General features: G+C 37.1%; 1 long non-coding RNA gene and 1 pseudogene across 3 annotated transcripts in view; one reads left to right on the forward strand and one right to left on the reverse strand.

The window, feature by feature from the left end:
• LOC307189274 overlaps window positions 1-14673 on the reverse strand; it is a 205999-nt gene that overhangs the window by 67719 nt on the left and 123607 nt on the right. The window lies entirely within an intron of this gene.
• On the forward strand, window positions 6785-8266 carry LOC307189139 (acyl carrier protein, mitochondrial-like; annotated as a pseudogene). The gene has a single exon. The product of its transcript is annotated as an acyl carrier protein, mitochondrial-like (transcript).

Here is a 14673-nt window from a genome sequence, read left to right on the forward strand (position 1 = left end):
CATCATATTGGGAAACGGTGCCTGCGAACACTGATGAAGGGAATGTAAACTGATGTGAGCATTCTACAGTGCAACACTTCTTAATGAAATTAAGGATGCTTATAAGCTCCAGAGAACTATCACACAGCTCTCAAAGGGAATACACTCAAGGTTGTTTGTCACAGCATTATTTGGGCTAGCAGTTTATGGAAGACAACCTAAGAGCTCATGACCAGGGGACTGGATGAGTCAAATATGGAAGATGCATATTGCAGAATACTGTGAAGCAGCGAGAAGCAAATGACTAGATACACACATACTTATCTTTAAAACATATTGTTATATCCTTATTGTGGAATATGAGTTGGCAGTAAAATAATTTTAAAAGTACTAATATATGCCAAAACTTGGATGGATCTCACAGATAGTAAGTTGAATAAAAAAAGCCAGACAGAAGAGGGTACATACTTTATGATTCCATGCTTATGAAGTTCACTGAACATGCAAAATAATTTTTGGTGATAGAAATCAGAACAGTGGTTGCATCTAACTGGGGATTTACTATAAAGGGACAGAAGGAAACTTTCTGGGGAGATGGAAATGTTCTATATTTTGATCAGCGTGTCCATTACATGGAAATATACATTTGTCAAACTTATTTAACTATATGCTTAAGATCTGTGTGTTTTACCGTATGTAAACAGACCCCAATAAAATTAGTTATTTTTTAAAAATATATAGTTTTAAAGGCAAAAAGATTAGTTTCAGATGAGATATACAGCCATGTATATATGCATTCAAAACCACAATAAGTATTTTATAAAGTTACTCATAGACAAAAGGATACATAACTAAAACTTTGAATCAGTATTTTTGCTGAGGATCAGGGGACATAAATGCTAGTAGGGATTAGGGATGAAAGAGAGATAAATTAGGATAAAGTAAACTAGTGAGGGTCCTTAAATGGACTAGAGGCGATTGAGCCGTGACTGGGGAGTGTGATCAAGTCAACTCAACTTTCTGTACCAGAAACCAGTAAGACCTTCACTGGGAGAGAGCTCCTCTCTTTTTTTCCAGGGGTGGCTGAACTAGGATTGTGTAATACTTGTACGAGGTGGAGTCTAGAGGAGAGAAAGGGGATGAGCTGCATAGGAGGGATGGAGATACTGCGGGAGGGGAAGAGGGAGATGGGGAGAGAGAAGGGGAAGAAATGGAACATCTAGACATTTGAATCTTCAGAGTTTCTGAGACAGCTCCATCTCTGGAATTTTCAGGAATATAAACACATATATTTCCTTCCCCCCCCCCCCCGCCGTTAAACTAGTTTGAGTGGGTTTCTCTCATTTGCTTTCAAAAATGTACTAATATCCTAAAGTAGTTTAATATTTTAAAGAATCTGTGTTAAGTCTTATTTTCGCATTTTAAAAACTTTTTATCATGGAAATAGTCAAATATATACACAAATTGAAAGATTAGTATAAAGAGTTCTCAGCTTTAACAAGTTTTAGAATCTTGCTAATATACTATATATCTCACACAAAAATACTTATGTATGTCTAAAGTTAAGAACTGTTTTTAAAAATATAACCATGATACTAAGATTACACCAATTTTCCCCTTAACATTACCAAATACACAATGTTCAAATTTCCCTGTTTAATAAATATCATTTTACCATATTTTTTCAAAGCAAGATCCAAACAATACCTAAAACAATTAATATGTTTCTTGAATTTATTTTAATTTACAGTTTCCCCATCCCTCTGTGTGTACGTGTGTGCCCATACGTGGGAGCCTGTGTATAACTTATTTGTTGAAGAAACTCGCACTTTGCTCCCACAGCATTTTCCTTATTCTGGATTTTTAGACTGCACTCTTGCTTCATATCTTACTCCGGTCCTGTATTTTCTATGAACTAATAAGTTTTACTTTAATTCTTAGGCAAGAAGACTTTATGGAGGTATTCTATAGTTTCTGTTGCATCACATCAGAAGAAAATTAATGTCTGATAATGTCTCTTCCAGTGATGTTAAGAGTGATCAGTACATTCAGGTGTTTTCAGCTGGATCCAACTATTTTAAACTTCCTTATCAGCTTTTTACCTCAGGTTTGAGAATCCATTGATGATCGTTCATCATTTCATGAAAGGGGCTAAAACGTTGATTTCTTTTTACTCCTGTGTTTAATAGCTGTACATGGTCTATAAAGAAAGCTTTTCTTTTCACATTATTTGGATACGTGAGGTACAGTTCTTATAGGAAAGATACATTAATGCTTGATTCTTTCCCCATGTTTAACAGTTTTCAGAGTAAGCTGACACTTATAAAGGCAATAAATGAGTTTGGGATTTTTGTTTAAAAATATCTTTATGAGCTCATGGATTATAAAATATTTTATATGTTTAAATCTATTTCATTTATTATTCTCTTTGTGGCCCAAATGTTCTATTTTTGGCCAATGGCAGCTCATGAGTCCTTTTGATCCAATGTCATTCATTGATAGACCTACTTTTTTTTTTTTTAATTGGAGTATAATTGCTTTACAATGTTGTGTTAGTTTCTGCTTTACAATGAAGTGAATCAGCTCTATGTATACCTCTATCCCCTCCATCTTGGACCTCCCTCCCACCCACCCCCATCCTACCCATCTAGTGTGATAAGATGTCCCAGGCTCCTCTCATGTTCCTGACCCGAGACCTGGGGAGTTAATTATTTCTCCAAGGTACACTTTTTCTTTTTTTGGTGGGAAATCGCATTTTGAAACAACACCCATCTGGGAACTAACAGTGATCGTCACTGCTAGTCATTATGGATCGGACATTGCTTCTCAGAATTTTCAGTGGACAGAGCTAGGAAATATATATATTTTTAAGAGAAAATATTTTTCTATTTCCAACCACATGTAGACAATTTGTGGTTTGGTTAACATCTTGATTTTAAATTTTTATCTCATCTGCTGAAAAAATATTGATTTTTAAATACTTACTTGCTTTATACAACTATAAGATAATAGTATGGGAATAAGGAGGCCAATATTATTACTATCAATATCATTGTTGCAAGCAAGACTGTTTCGGCAGTTCATGTTCTCCTTGGTATATGTTACCACATTATCCTATTTATAGTCAATTAAAATGAGTCTTCCATGTGTAGCTAAGTCACTGACTTAACACACAGATCCATTTGTTACATTTTACTTTTTGGTGGATTGTTATTTGATTTTTATGGATTGCCATTTTTATTTCTGATTTAAAAAAAAATATTTAAAATATTTACATGGCTCCAAAGTCCTGTTTACAAAATGAGATATATTCAGACAAAGTTAGATTTTATTTTAACCTTTACCTGTCTCCCTCCTCCTCCCTATAGATAACTGCTTTAATTTGCTTATTCTTCTATTTTTATGTATGTGCATATGTGGATCTCAGATAAGAGGTAACATGTGCTATACATGCTGTTCTGCACCTTGTCAAGACTTATTTCAGAAGTGAAGAATCCTTCCTTTGAGATATTCTATTTTCCTGCACCTACCTCAATTATTTAAGTAAAAGTAGGGGTTTATGTAGCGCAAGTTTTCTTAACAAAAGGCACACTTGTATCTTGTAACCAATGTGAAAAGGACTTGAAAAGTTAAGAAGTTCCTTTGAAGGCTAATGTCTAGGACTATTAAGATTCACAGCAGAGTTTCTTTCCTCTTTGGAGTTAAACAGATTTTAGATGAAGAAAGTGTAGGCTTTGCTAATGGAGATGGCCTTGTGTATATACCGAACTGGGTTTGTGGACATTAAAAGCTACTTGACATGCACCGATCTTTTACTGGTAAGAATTTGGGAATAGCAATTTCTTTCCTGCTTCTTTGATCTCCTCCCAAATCCCGTGGTGGTACATTATGGCTGCAGAGAACTGTAAATATTAGCAAGCAGCAATTTGAAAGAGCTAAAAAATGTAGTTGCAGAGGCAATTCAAACATCAGGTACCCTTCTCATCATCCGGACTCTGGTTTTAGAGCTATTGAGGGAATTCTGTCAAATCTCAAACTGCATCGGATCGCTGATCTGGTATGAATACTCAAGTTACTCTGAATAGCTGCATTTTCAATGCATGAAAGCAGCTGTTACTTCCTCCTGTCCTTTCCTTAAAACAAAAACCAAAAAACATACATATACATACATATATGTGTGTGTGTGTGTATATATATATATATATATATATATATATATATATACACACACACACACACACACACACATACATATACTTCACTGAAAAGGCATTTCTATCTGAGGACAAATACAGCAGTTTTGAATAAGGAGGTTGAAATATCTACCCAGTCTAGATGTATGTCTGATCCTTAGTGTTCTCTCACTGAGGTCTTTTCATACCCATTTGCAGTTTGGGAGTCCTATTCAGTAAGTGTGCCTGGGTGGTTAATGACAAAGAGAGACATTGTACACCTCCTACTACAATCACTGTGAAGAGACTGAAGGTTAATAAGAAGGGCAAAGGTACAGACTGAAAATCCTATGCTCTTTTTCTCTTTCCTATAAATTGTAGTATAGAAGATAAATGCATAGTTTATTTTTAGCTGTACAAAATAAATTTTATTTTACTAATATTGTTCACATTCAAACACACACACACACATTGTATGTTAATTATCTCTAATTCTGTCCATGCTATTTATTGGGGTTTCCCATCTTCCAGCATTCTGAATTATCAAAAAATGATCTGTGTCTACAAAAATGGAAACTACTTGCCTCAAGGAGACTGAAGAATGGGGAAGAGGGTGTTGGGGAGGATTCACCTTTCCTTAAAGATCTTTGTCACTAACACTTAAGGACCTTTTTGACCTCAAAACCTTTCAGTATCAGTCACCATCCTTCTGAGGTAAATAAAAGAGAAACTGATGTCAAAACAAATGGCTGTCTCCATAAATTCTAACCAAGTCAGTAATAATTCCAGAAGAGAATGAGCTGCTGCTTGCTGTGTCCTTTGAGATTTTAAAACTGTCTGGCTGAGTATTTAAGCTGACCTGCCCACACTCGACTCCTACTGCATCCCTGCCTACCTTCCCCAAACCTTCCTTCTCCAGAATTAATGGAGGAGACATGATCGGGAGAAACAGCTGAAGTAGGAGCTGCGTGAAATTCTTGTTCATCTAGCAGCATGCTGTGCGACCTGAGGCCAGCTTTTTTCTTCTCTGCACCTCAGTTCCTCTCACCATAAAATGAGAGGCTTGGAATAATCATCTCCATGGCTCCTTTCAACTCTGACATTTGGGGGAATCTACAAAAATGCTCCAAGATATTAGAAGAGTTCCATTTAAACACCTGGCCACTTTAGAAGCGTTTTGCATATATATTGTATTTCACTTGCTAAATCGCCAAATAAACCTGATGTGAGTGATCCCCAAGAGGACACGAGACCAAATTGCAAATGTCTGTTTGTGATGATGGAGGTCTTGTAATCTGAGCATTGATCCTAGAAAGCCTTTGGGTGCTTCTCAGAGTAACGTAAGATTATAAAGTGATGTATTACCCACGAGAAATCCTTTCCCATTTACATTTCATTTTCCTCTGTGGTATTTAACTTATTTTTTTATTACGTGCCACCATCATAAATATTTATACTGCAATGTATGATTGGTCAATAAAGAAAAATCAATACTGGGTTTTTGCTGCCCAGGAAAGAGATTGTTCTTTACCTGATTCTAATCAAGAATCTCAAAAAAAAATCACAGGTGGGAAGGTGGAATAGGGACCCAACTGGGAAAAGGAAAACATGTATTATTTATTTTATATTTTTATATTATATATATTTTATACTTACACACACTCACACTGATACACAAAGGCTTTTTGTTTAAAACTGTCTTGTTAGCAACCTTCAATTCAGTCTAACTGCCTTCCTATAGTGCCTATGAATTACAGAAAATGATGAACTTTAATACAGAAAGCCATCACAGTTACTCCATTGTGGTTGTATCTGCCATTATATATAAGGGAGATGAACTTGGAAGTAAGAAAAAAAAGTTTGCTCATCACTTCCATAAGCCATATTTACCAAGTACTGACTCTATGCCAGGTAATATGCTTGTGTTCCAGCTGAAAGGATCACGCTCTTACTTTATAATAAAGGGAGTAGACAAACAAAGGGGATAAGTCCTGTTAGGCGATTAAAACAAGCTTAGGTGATAGAGAGTCACTGTATGTCTGTTTAGATTGGTTAGAGAAATTCTTGAGAAGTAACTGTAGAAACTACAATCAGATCATCAATAAAATTACTACAATCCAACTGAGGAAGTCAGACGCACAAACAAGTAATTGCAATACAGGCAAGAAGTGGCCAGTGCTCCAAAAACTCTTGCTATACTCAGTGGGTGGTTTATGGACCAGCAATATCAGCATCACCTGGGAGCTTTATAGCAATGGAGAATCAGAGATCCCACCCTAGATCTGCTGCATTTTAACACATTTTCCAGGTAATTCAAAGGCACATGAACGTTAGAGCAACACTGCTCTTAACAAAACAGAACTCAGAGGAAAAAGAAATCATATCCAGCTTGCAGATGGAAGGGTTCCTGGAGGAAGAATTATAAAAGCAACCTAAGAAAATGGATAAGATTCAAGTCATTCTTTATCATTTCTTCTCCATGTTATTTAGAGGGATTCACAACTAGACCATACAATGAGACACATCATGCTAAAATTAACAACAGCATCAAAAAGAATAATATACTTAGGAATAAATTTAATCAAGGAGGTGAAAGATATGTACACTGAAAACTATAAACACTGAGGAAAGAAATTGACGAAGTCACAAATAAATGGAAAGATATCCCACTTTCATGTATTGGAAGGATTAATATTGTTAAAAAATTTATACTACCCAAAGAGATATAAAGATTCAATGTGATTACTACCATAATTCCAATTGCATCTTTCACAGAAATAAAAAAAAAAAATTCTAAAATTTATATAGAACCATAGAAGTCTCCAAATAGCCAAATTAATCTTGTGAAAGAAGAACAGAGTTGGAAGCATCACACTTCCTGATTTCAAATTACGTTACTAAGTTATAGTAATCAAAATAGTATGGTACTGTCATAAAAACAGACACATAGACCAATGGAACAGAATCAAGAGCCCAGACATAAACCTGTGCATATACAGTCAACTAATTTTCAACAAAGGTACCAAAAGTATACAATGACAAAAGGATAGCCTTCAATAAATAGTGCTGAGCAAAGTGTATACACATGTGCAGAAGAATGAAATTGGCCCCTTATCTTACACCATGAACAAAAACCAACTCAAAATGGATTAAAGAAAATATAAGACCTGGAATCATGAAACTTCTAGAAGAAAACATAGGGTAAAAGCTCCTTATACTGGTCTTGGCAATGATTTTCTGGATATGACATTAAATGCTTACATAACAAAAGGAAAAATAAACAAATGGGACTCTATCAAACTAAAAAGGTTCTGCACAGAAAAGGAAAAAAAAATCAATAAATGAAAAGGCAATGATGATTGGGAGAAAATATTTGCAAACCGTATATCTGAAAAGGGATTAATATTCAAAATATATAAGAAACTCATACAACTCAATAGCAAAAAACAACACAATTAAAAAGTGGGCATCCTGGGTCGGCATAGCCATGGCAGCTAGTGTCCTTTGCGCCTGTGTCCACCGACTGCCTGCGGCCTTTGTGCTGCTGCCCAGGCTGCTCATGCTGGCCATGGCCCAGCCACTCAGCACTACCCTTTTCCCCACGGGGGCCCAGAGGAGGCCTGGGGCTCCACAGTTGGCCTCACTGCTTGTGCAGTTTCCAGTTGGAGTTACACAGCTGTGCCCCCAGTATAGTGAGGCACTCCTTTGACATTAGAGGGGATCAAGGACCCTGTCCTTTACGTCTTGAAACTCTATGACAAGATTGACCCAGAAAGGCTCTCAGTAAATTCCCATTTTATGAAAGATCTGGGCTTAGACAGTTTGGACTGAGTGGGGATTATAATGGCCATGGAACATGAATTGGGGTTTGAAATTCTTGATGTAGATGCAGAGAAGTTAATGTGCCCACAAGAAATTGTAGATTACATTGCAGATAAGAAGGATGCATATGAATAAAATATCAGACCCCCCCTTTTTTTTAACATCTTTATTGGAGTATAACTGCTTTACAATGGTGTGTTAGTTTCTGCTTTATAACAGAGTGAATCAGCTATACATATACATATATCCCCATATCTCCTCCCTCTTGTGTCTCCCTCCCACCCTCCCTATCCCACCCCTCTAGGTGGTCACCAAGCACCGAGCTGATCTCCCTGTGCTATGCGGCTGCTTCCCACCAGCTATCTATTTTACATTTGGTAGTATATATATGTCCATGCCACTCTCTCACTTTGTCCCAGTTTACCCTTCCCCCTCCCCGTGTCCTCAAGTCCATTCTCTATGTCTGCATCTTTATTCCTGTCCTGCCCCTAGGTTCTTCAGAACCATTTAAAAAAAAATTTTTTTAATTCCATATATATGTGTTAGCATATGGTATTTGTTTTTCTCTTTCTGACTTACTTCACTCTGTATGACAGACTCTAGGTCCATCCACCTCACTACAAATAACTCAATTTCGTTTCTTTTTATGGCTCAGTAATATTCCATTGTATATATGGATCTTCTTTATCCATTCATCTGTTGATGGACACTTAGGTTGCTTCCATGTTCTTGCTATTGTAAATAGAGCTGCAATGAACATTGTGGTACATTACTTTTTTTGAATTATGGTTTTCTCAGGGTTTATGTGCAGTAGTGGGATTGCTAGGTCATATGGTAGTTCTACTTTTAGTTTTTTAAGGAACCGCCATACTGTTTTCCATAGTGGCTGTATCAATTTACATTCCCAGCAACAGTGCAAGAGGGTTCCCTTTTCTCCACACCCTCTCCAGCATTTACTGTAGATTTTTTGATGATGGCCATTCTGACTGGTGTGAGGTGATACCTCTTTGCAGTTTTGATTTACATTTCTCTAATGATTAGTGACTTTGAGCATCCTTTCATATGTTTGTTGGCAATCTGTATATCTTCTTTGGAAAAATGTCTATTTAAGTCTTCTGCCCATTTTTGGATTGGGTTGTTTGTTTCTTTGATATTGAGCTGCATGAGCTGCTAGTAAATTTTGGAGATTAATCCTTTGTCAGATGCTTCATTTGCAAACATTTTCTGCCATTCTGAGGGTTGTCTTTTCATATTGTTTATGGTTTCATTTGCTGTGCAAAAGGTTTTGATTTTTATTAGGTCCCATTTGTTTAATTTTATTTCCATTACTCTAGGAGGTGGGTCAAAAAGGATCTTGCTGTGATTGATGTCATAGAGTGTTCGGCCTATGCTTTCCTCTAAGAGTTTTATAGTGTCTGGCCTTATATGTAGGTCTTTAATACATTTTGAGTTTATTTTTGTGTATGGTGTTAGGGAGTGTTCTAATTTCATTCTTTTACATGTAGTTGTGCACTTTTCCCAGCACCACTTATTGAAGAGGCTGTCTTTTCTCCATTGCATATTCTTGCCTCCTTTATCAAAGATAAGGTGACCATATGTGTGTGGGTTTATCCCTGGGCTGTCTATCCTGTTCCATTGATCTATATTTCTGTTTTTGTGCCAGTACCATACTGTCTTGATTCCTGTAGCTTTGTAGTATAGTCTGAAGTCAGGGAGCCTGATTCCTCCAGCTCTGTTTTTTGTTCTCAAGATTGCTTTGGCTATTTGGGGTCTTTTGCGTTTCCATACAAATTGTGAAATTTTTTGTTATAGTTCTATGAAGAATACCATTGGTAGTTTGATAGGGATTGCATTGAATCTGTAGATTGCTTTGGGTGGTATAGTCATTTTTACAATGTTCCTTCTTCCAATCCAAGAACACGGTATATCTCTCCATCTGTTTGTATCATCTTTACTTTCTTTCATCAGGGTCTTATAGTTAGGTTTATTCCTAGGTATTTTGTTCTTTTTGTTGAAATGGTAAATGGGAGTGTTTCCTTAATTTCTCTTTCAGATTTTTCATCATTAGTGTATAGGAATGCAAGAGATTTCTGTGCATTAATTTTGTATCCTGCTACTTTATCAGATTCATTGATTAGCTCTAGTAGTTTTCTGGTAGCATCTTTAGGATTCTCTATGTATAGTATCATGTCATCTGCAAACAGTGATAGCTTTACTTCTTCTTTTCCAATTTGGATTCCTTTTACTTCTTTTTCTTCTCTGATTGCTGTGGCTAGAATTTCCAAAACTATGTTGAATAATAGTGGCAAGAGTGGACAACCTTGTCTTGTCCCTGATCTTAGAGGAGATGCTTTCAGTTTTTCACCATTGAGATGATGTTGGCTGTGGGTTTCAGACCCCTTTTCTTCACTGAGAGAACAACTCAGAAGATGCTGGCACGTGTCTGGAAGTGAGAACGCATTTCTACATCATTGCTGACTCTGACAGAGTAATTCTGTTTAGACGTGTACTTAAATCGTCTTAAGTGTTTTTGCCCTGTGAAAATAAATCTATAAAACCAAACAACAACAAAAAAAGGGGGCAAAGTCCTGAATAGATATTTTTCCAAAGAATACATACAAATGGCCGATAGGTATATGAAAAGATGCTCACTAACCATCAGGGAAACGCAAATCAAAATGACAATGAGATACCTGTTAGGCTGATGATTGTCAAAGAGACAAAGGATAACAAGTGTTGGTGAGGATGTGGAGAAAAGGGAACTCTTGTACACTGTTGGCAGGAATATAAATTGGTACAACCATTATGAAAATATAGGGAAAAAAATAAAAATAAATTAAAATAAATAAAAGAAAAAGTATAGGGTTCCTCAAAAACTTAAAAATAGAACTACCATATGATCTGGCAATCCCACTTCTGGGTATATATCCAAAGGAAATAAAATCACTATATTGAAGAAATATCTGCACTTCCATTTTAATTGTAGCATTATTCACAGTAGCCGAGATACGGAAACAATCTAAGTGTACCTTCACAGATGAATGGATAAAGAAAATGCAATATTTGTATCTGGGTAGCTAGCTAGCTAGAATAGGATATTATTCAGGCTGTAGAAAGAAGGAAATCCTGCGATTTGTGACAACATAGATGAATCTGGAGGACATTATGCTAACTGAAATAAGCCAGACAAAGAAAGAAAAAACTGCATGATCTCACTTATACGTAGAACATAAAAAGTCAAATACATAGAAGCAGAGAGTAGAACGGTGGTTACCAACGACAGAGAGTTGGGGGAAATAGGGAGATATTGGTCAAAGAGTACAAATTTGCTGCTGTGTAGGATGAATAAGTATAAATATTTAATATACAGCATGATGACTATAGATAATAATAAACTTAATATTGGAGATTTTCTAAGAGAGTGTATTTCAGATGCTCTATGCATAAGAAAGGGGAAAAAGGGGTAACTAAGTGGGGAGATATGTTCATTAGCTTGACTGTAGTAAGCATTTCACTATGCATATATATGTCAAACCATTATGTACACCTTAAATATATACAATGGTTACTTGTAAACTCCCTCAAAAAGAGAGTATATATTGGGAATGTTTGGTCTGTCTATACCTGGGGATGGAAATATAAACCCCGAATATAAAAGTTTTGTTTTGTAACAAGAATTTGGTGATATCCTCAGCTCTGGCAGTACCTTATCTACATTGAGAATGGTCCCTAAAATCTGTCTCATTAGGGCAAAGCCATCTTGAGACATGCTTCATTAGCTACTGCACTATGGGACTCCCTTTGTAAACTTGGGTAAAAAAACTTGACATTTTATTAGGGAAAAAGGGACAACTTATGTGTCTCACCAACACATTTAGGTATTTTGGAAGGATCACAAATTAACATGGTGTGGCCTGTGTGTGGCGACTTCTGGATGTGTGATTCTGGAAGAACGCAACTAAGTGGATCGCTCATCATATTCTACCTTATGTCAAATCAGAAGAATTTCAGCACAAATACAAATCGACACATACGTGTGTTTGTGTGTGTGCATATGCACTGTGACGTAGAAGAAAGAACACAGCCTTGCAAATCAGATAAATCTGATTCCAATCATTTTCCTTCTCTAAGCTTCAGAGTTCTCCACAAAATGGGATTCATAAAAACTACCTCATAAGGTTTTTGGAAGAATTAAATGAGATAATTAGAAGTCACTTAGTCCCATGCCTGGCACAGTGTATGTGCTCAACACTAGTTACTTTCTGTTTAATAAAAATATTATCTATACCTCCTGTTCTAAGAAAAAACATCTAGACATATTATCTCTACAACTAGGAGACATTATTTGGAATCATCTCACCACAGATTATGAGAAATAAATAAGATTTCTTGATACTGATGTTATTAACATTGGAGTGCCAGATAGATGTTTTTGGACAAAGGTATGGCATAAATAATAAATATATGAAAGTAATATATTATATGAACAAATCAACATCTCTTGGGCTTTCCTTGTCATTGTGGCACAATTCCATTTGGGAAAGGAACAGAAGAAATAATGCTCTGTCAGTTCCTAGGTTAATTACTAGTCATCATGTTGGCTGTTTTATGAGGAAAACATGTATTGTAATTGTCACATGTTCAGCTCTAACTTTGCTAATAACCCTTTAAGAAGATCTCTGTTAATTATCTAATTTGTCTGGCAAATTAGGCTGATTTAAGAACCCAATATGCCTGCTACAATCTCCCTATAGTTCAAAATTTTCAGAACTTATGTGAAAATATGATTGGCTTAAGTTTTCCATTATGGTGGTATAATTCTTTATTAGCTTCTACCCCATCACCCACCCCAATTCCTAAATTACATTTGATGAGGCATCAAGAAAGACAGGACTTTGGAGAGGGCCCCTAGGGCCCTATGCTAATTGAATATTACTATCAAAACAAAGCAATCATGAGTCTTGAAGGTATTAAAATCTGGTGCAGAGAAAGTGACAACAGCATAGCCAAGAACAAGAAAAAATGAAAATGAAATGAAGACACATGAGAGGAAGGGCAAACGTAAGCACACCGTTCTGGCTCATCTGCCCTTGTCCAGCCAGAGGAGTCAAGGTCTTTATGAAAGAAGCCAAGGTAACTGATAAACAGTCTCTGCTGTAAGCAGTGGTTAAAAGGGAGAGAGTGGTGGAGTTCTGCTGCTGGTAAACATTGAAAGACATTCTAGGCTCTTTTACTTTCTTTTCTTTTTTCTTCCCTCCCACCCCCCCACTCCCGACTCCTGCATAGCAAGACAACAGCATCCTGAAGTGGTTCCTTTCATGGCATGTTTTTTTGGGAAAAGGAGGAAAATTCTTGGTATTTTAGTCTTGCCTGAGATATGACAGCAATGCATCCCACTGCACCTCTATCACCTCACCGGCCCCCTGGAATATTTAAAGTGTATGCTCGTCTTAGTCTTGTCCTTTCCTAGACTGAAATAGAATTAAGTTGAGGAGGGATAAAGAGAGAAGTTTCTACACAGCCGAGCAGGAGACCTGAGCTGGAGTCTAGGGTGGGATGAACCGGGAGGACTCCCTGTCTTCTTGGCTGCAGGGCCCTCATCTGTTAAATGAAGGGGGAAAGTAGTTTCACCTGCTATGTCACAGGGCTACAAATACGTGACGGCTGCCTGGATTTCACCGTGGAAGGATTATAGCTTTCAGCAAAGTGGTTTTATAGCTCTCCGGTGGTTACAGGCCCACCCTTTGGAATATTTTAGACCCGAGTTTTAATTCTGGGCCCATATCTTGGGCAAATTAAATAATCCTTAGATTGCCTTATCTGTAAGGTGTAGACAATATTCTAACTTTTTCAATGTTATTTGCATGTGTGTGTGTGAAAATTAACTGAGATAAACACAATGCCTGACACAGAGTTAAGTCTCTGATAAAAAGACAGAGCCTTTTACAGAACCCTTTCTCCCGCCTTAGGACACTAGTGTGAGCATTTGGGGCCTGGTGCTACAGAAACCATTTTAAAATCATGAGATAGCAAGCACATAGATAAAATCCTGGGTCCTCATTTTCTTTTTAAAATTAATTAATTAATTTTTATTTATTTATTTTTGCCTGCGTTGGGTCTTCGTTGCTGCGCACGGGCTTTCTCTAGTTGTGGCGAGCGGGGGCTACTCTTCGTTGTGGTGTGTAGGCTTCTCATTGCACTGGCTTCTCTTGTTGTGGAGCACAGTCTCTAGGCACGTGGGCTTCAGTAATTGTGGCATGTGGGCTCAGGAGTTGTGGCTCGCGGGCTCTAGAGCGCAGGCTCAGTAGTTGTGGCACACAGGCTTAGCTGCTCCGCAGCATGTGGGATCTTCCCGGACCAGGGATCAAACCCGTGTCTCCTGTATTGGCAGGCGGATTCTTAACCACTGCGCCACCAGGGAAGTCCTGAAATCCTGGGTCCTTGATGGCATCACTAAGCCACAAAACCAGCCCTGGAATTGTCAACTACCAGACTTCTTAATAAATCAATTAATAAATACCCGTATTGTTTTAATGACTATTAGTCAGAACTTGCTTATTTCTAATTGGCCCCCTAGATGGTACACATTAAGTGTTTAATTGTGGAGAGCACATTGTAAACACTCAAGTATGGCCTTTTGAAATTGTAAGTATTCAGAATGGTAGTTGTAATTTAGGTGCTGTATTAAGGCTTCTTTTTT

The sequence above is a fragment of the Stenella coeruleoalba genome (assembly GCF_951394435.1).
Source record: "Stenella coeruleoalba genome assembly, chromosome: 7".
NCBI lineage: Eukaryota > Metazoa > Chordata > Mammalia > Artiodactyla > Delphinidae > Stenella > Stenella coeruleoalba.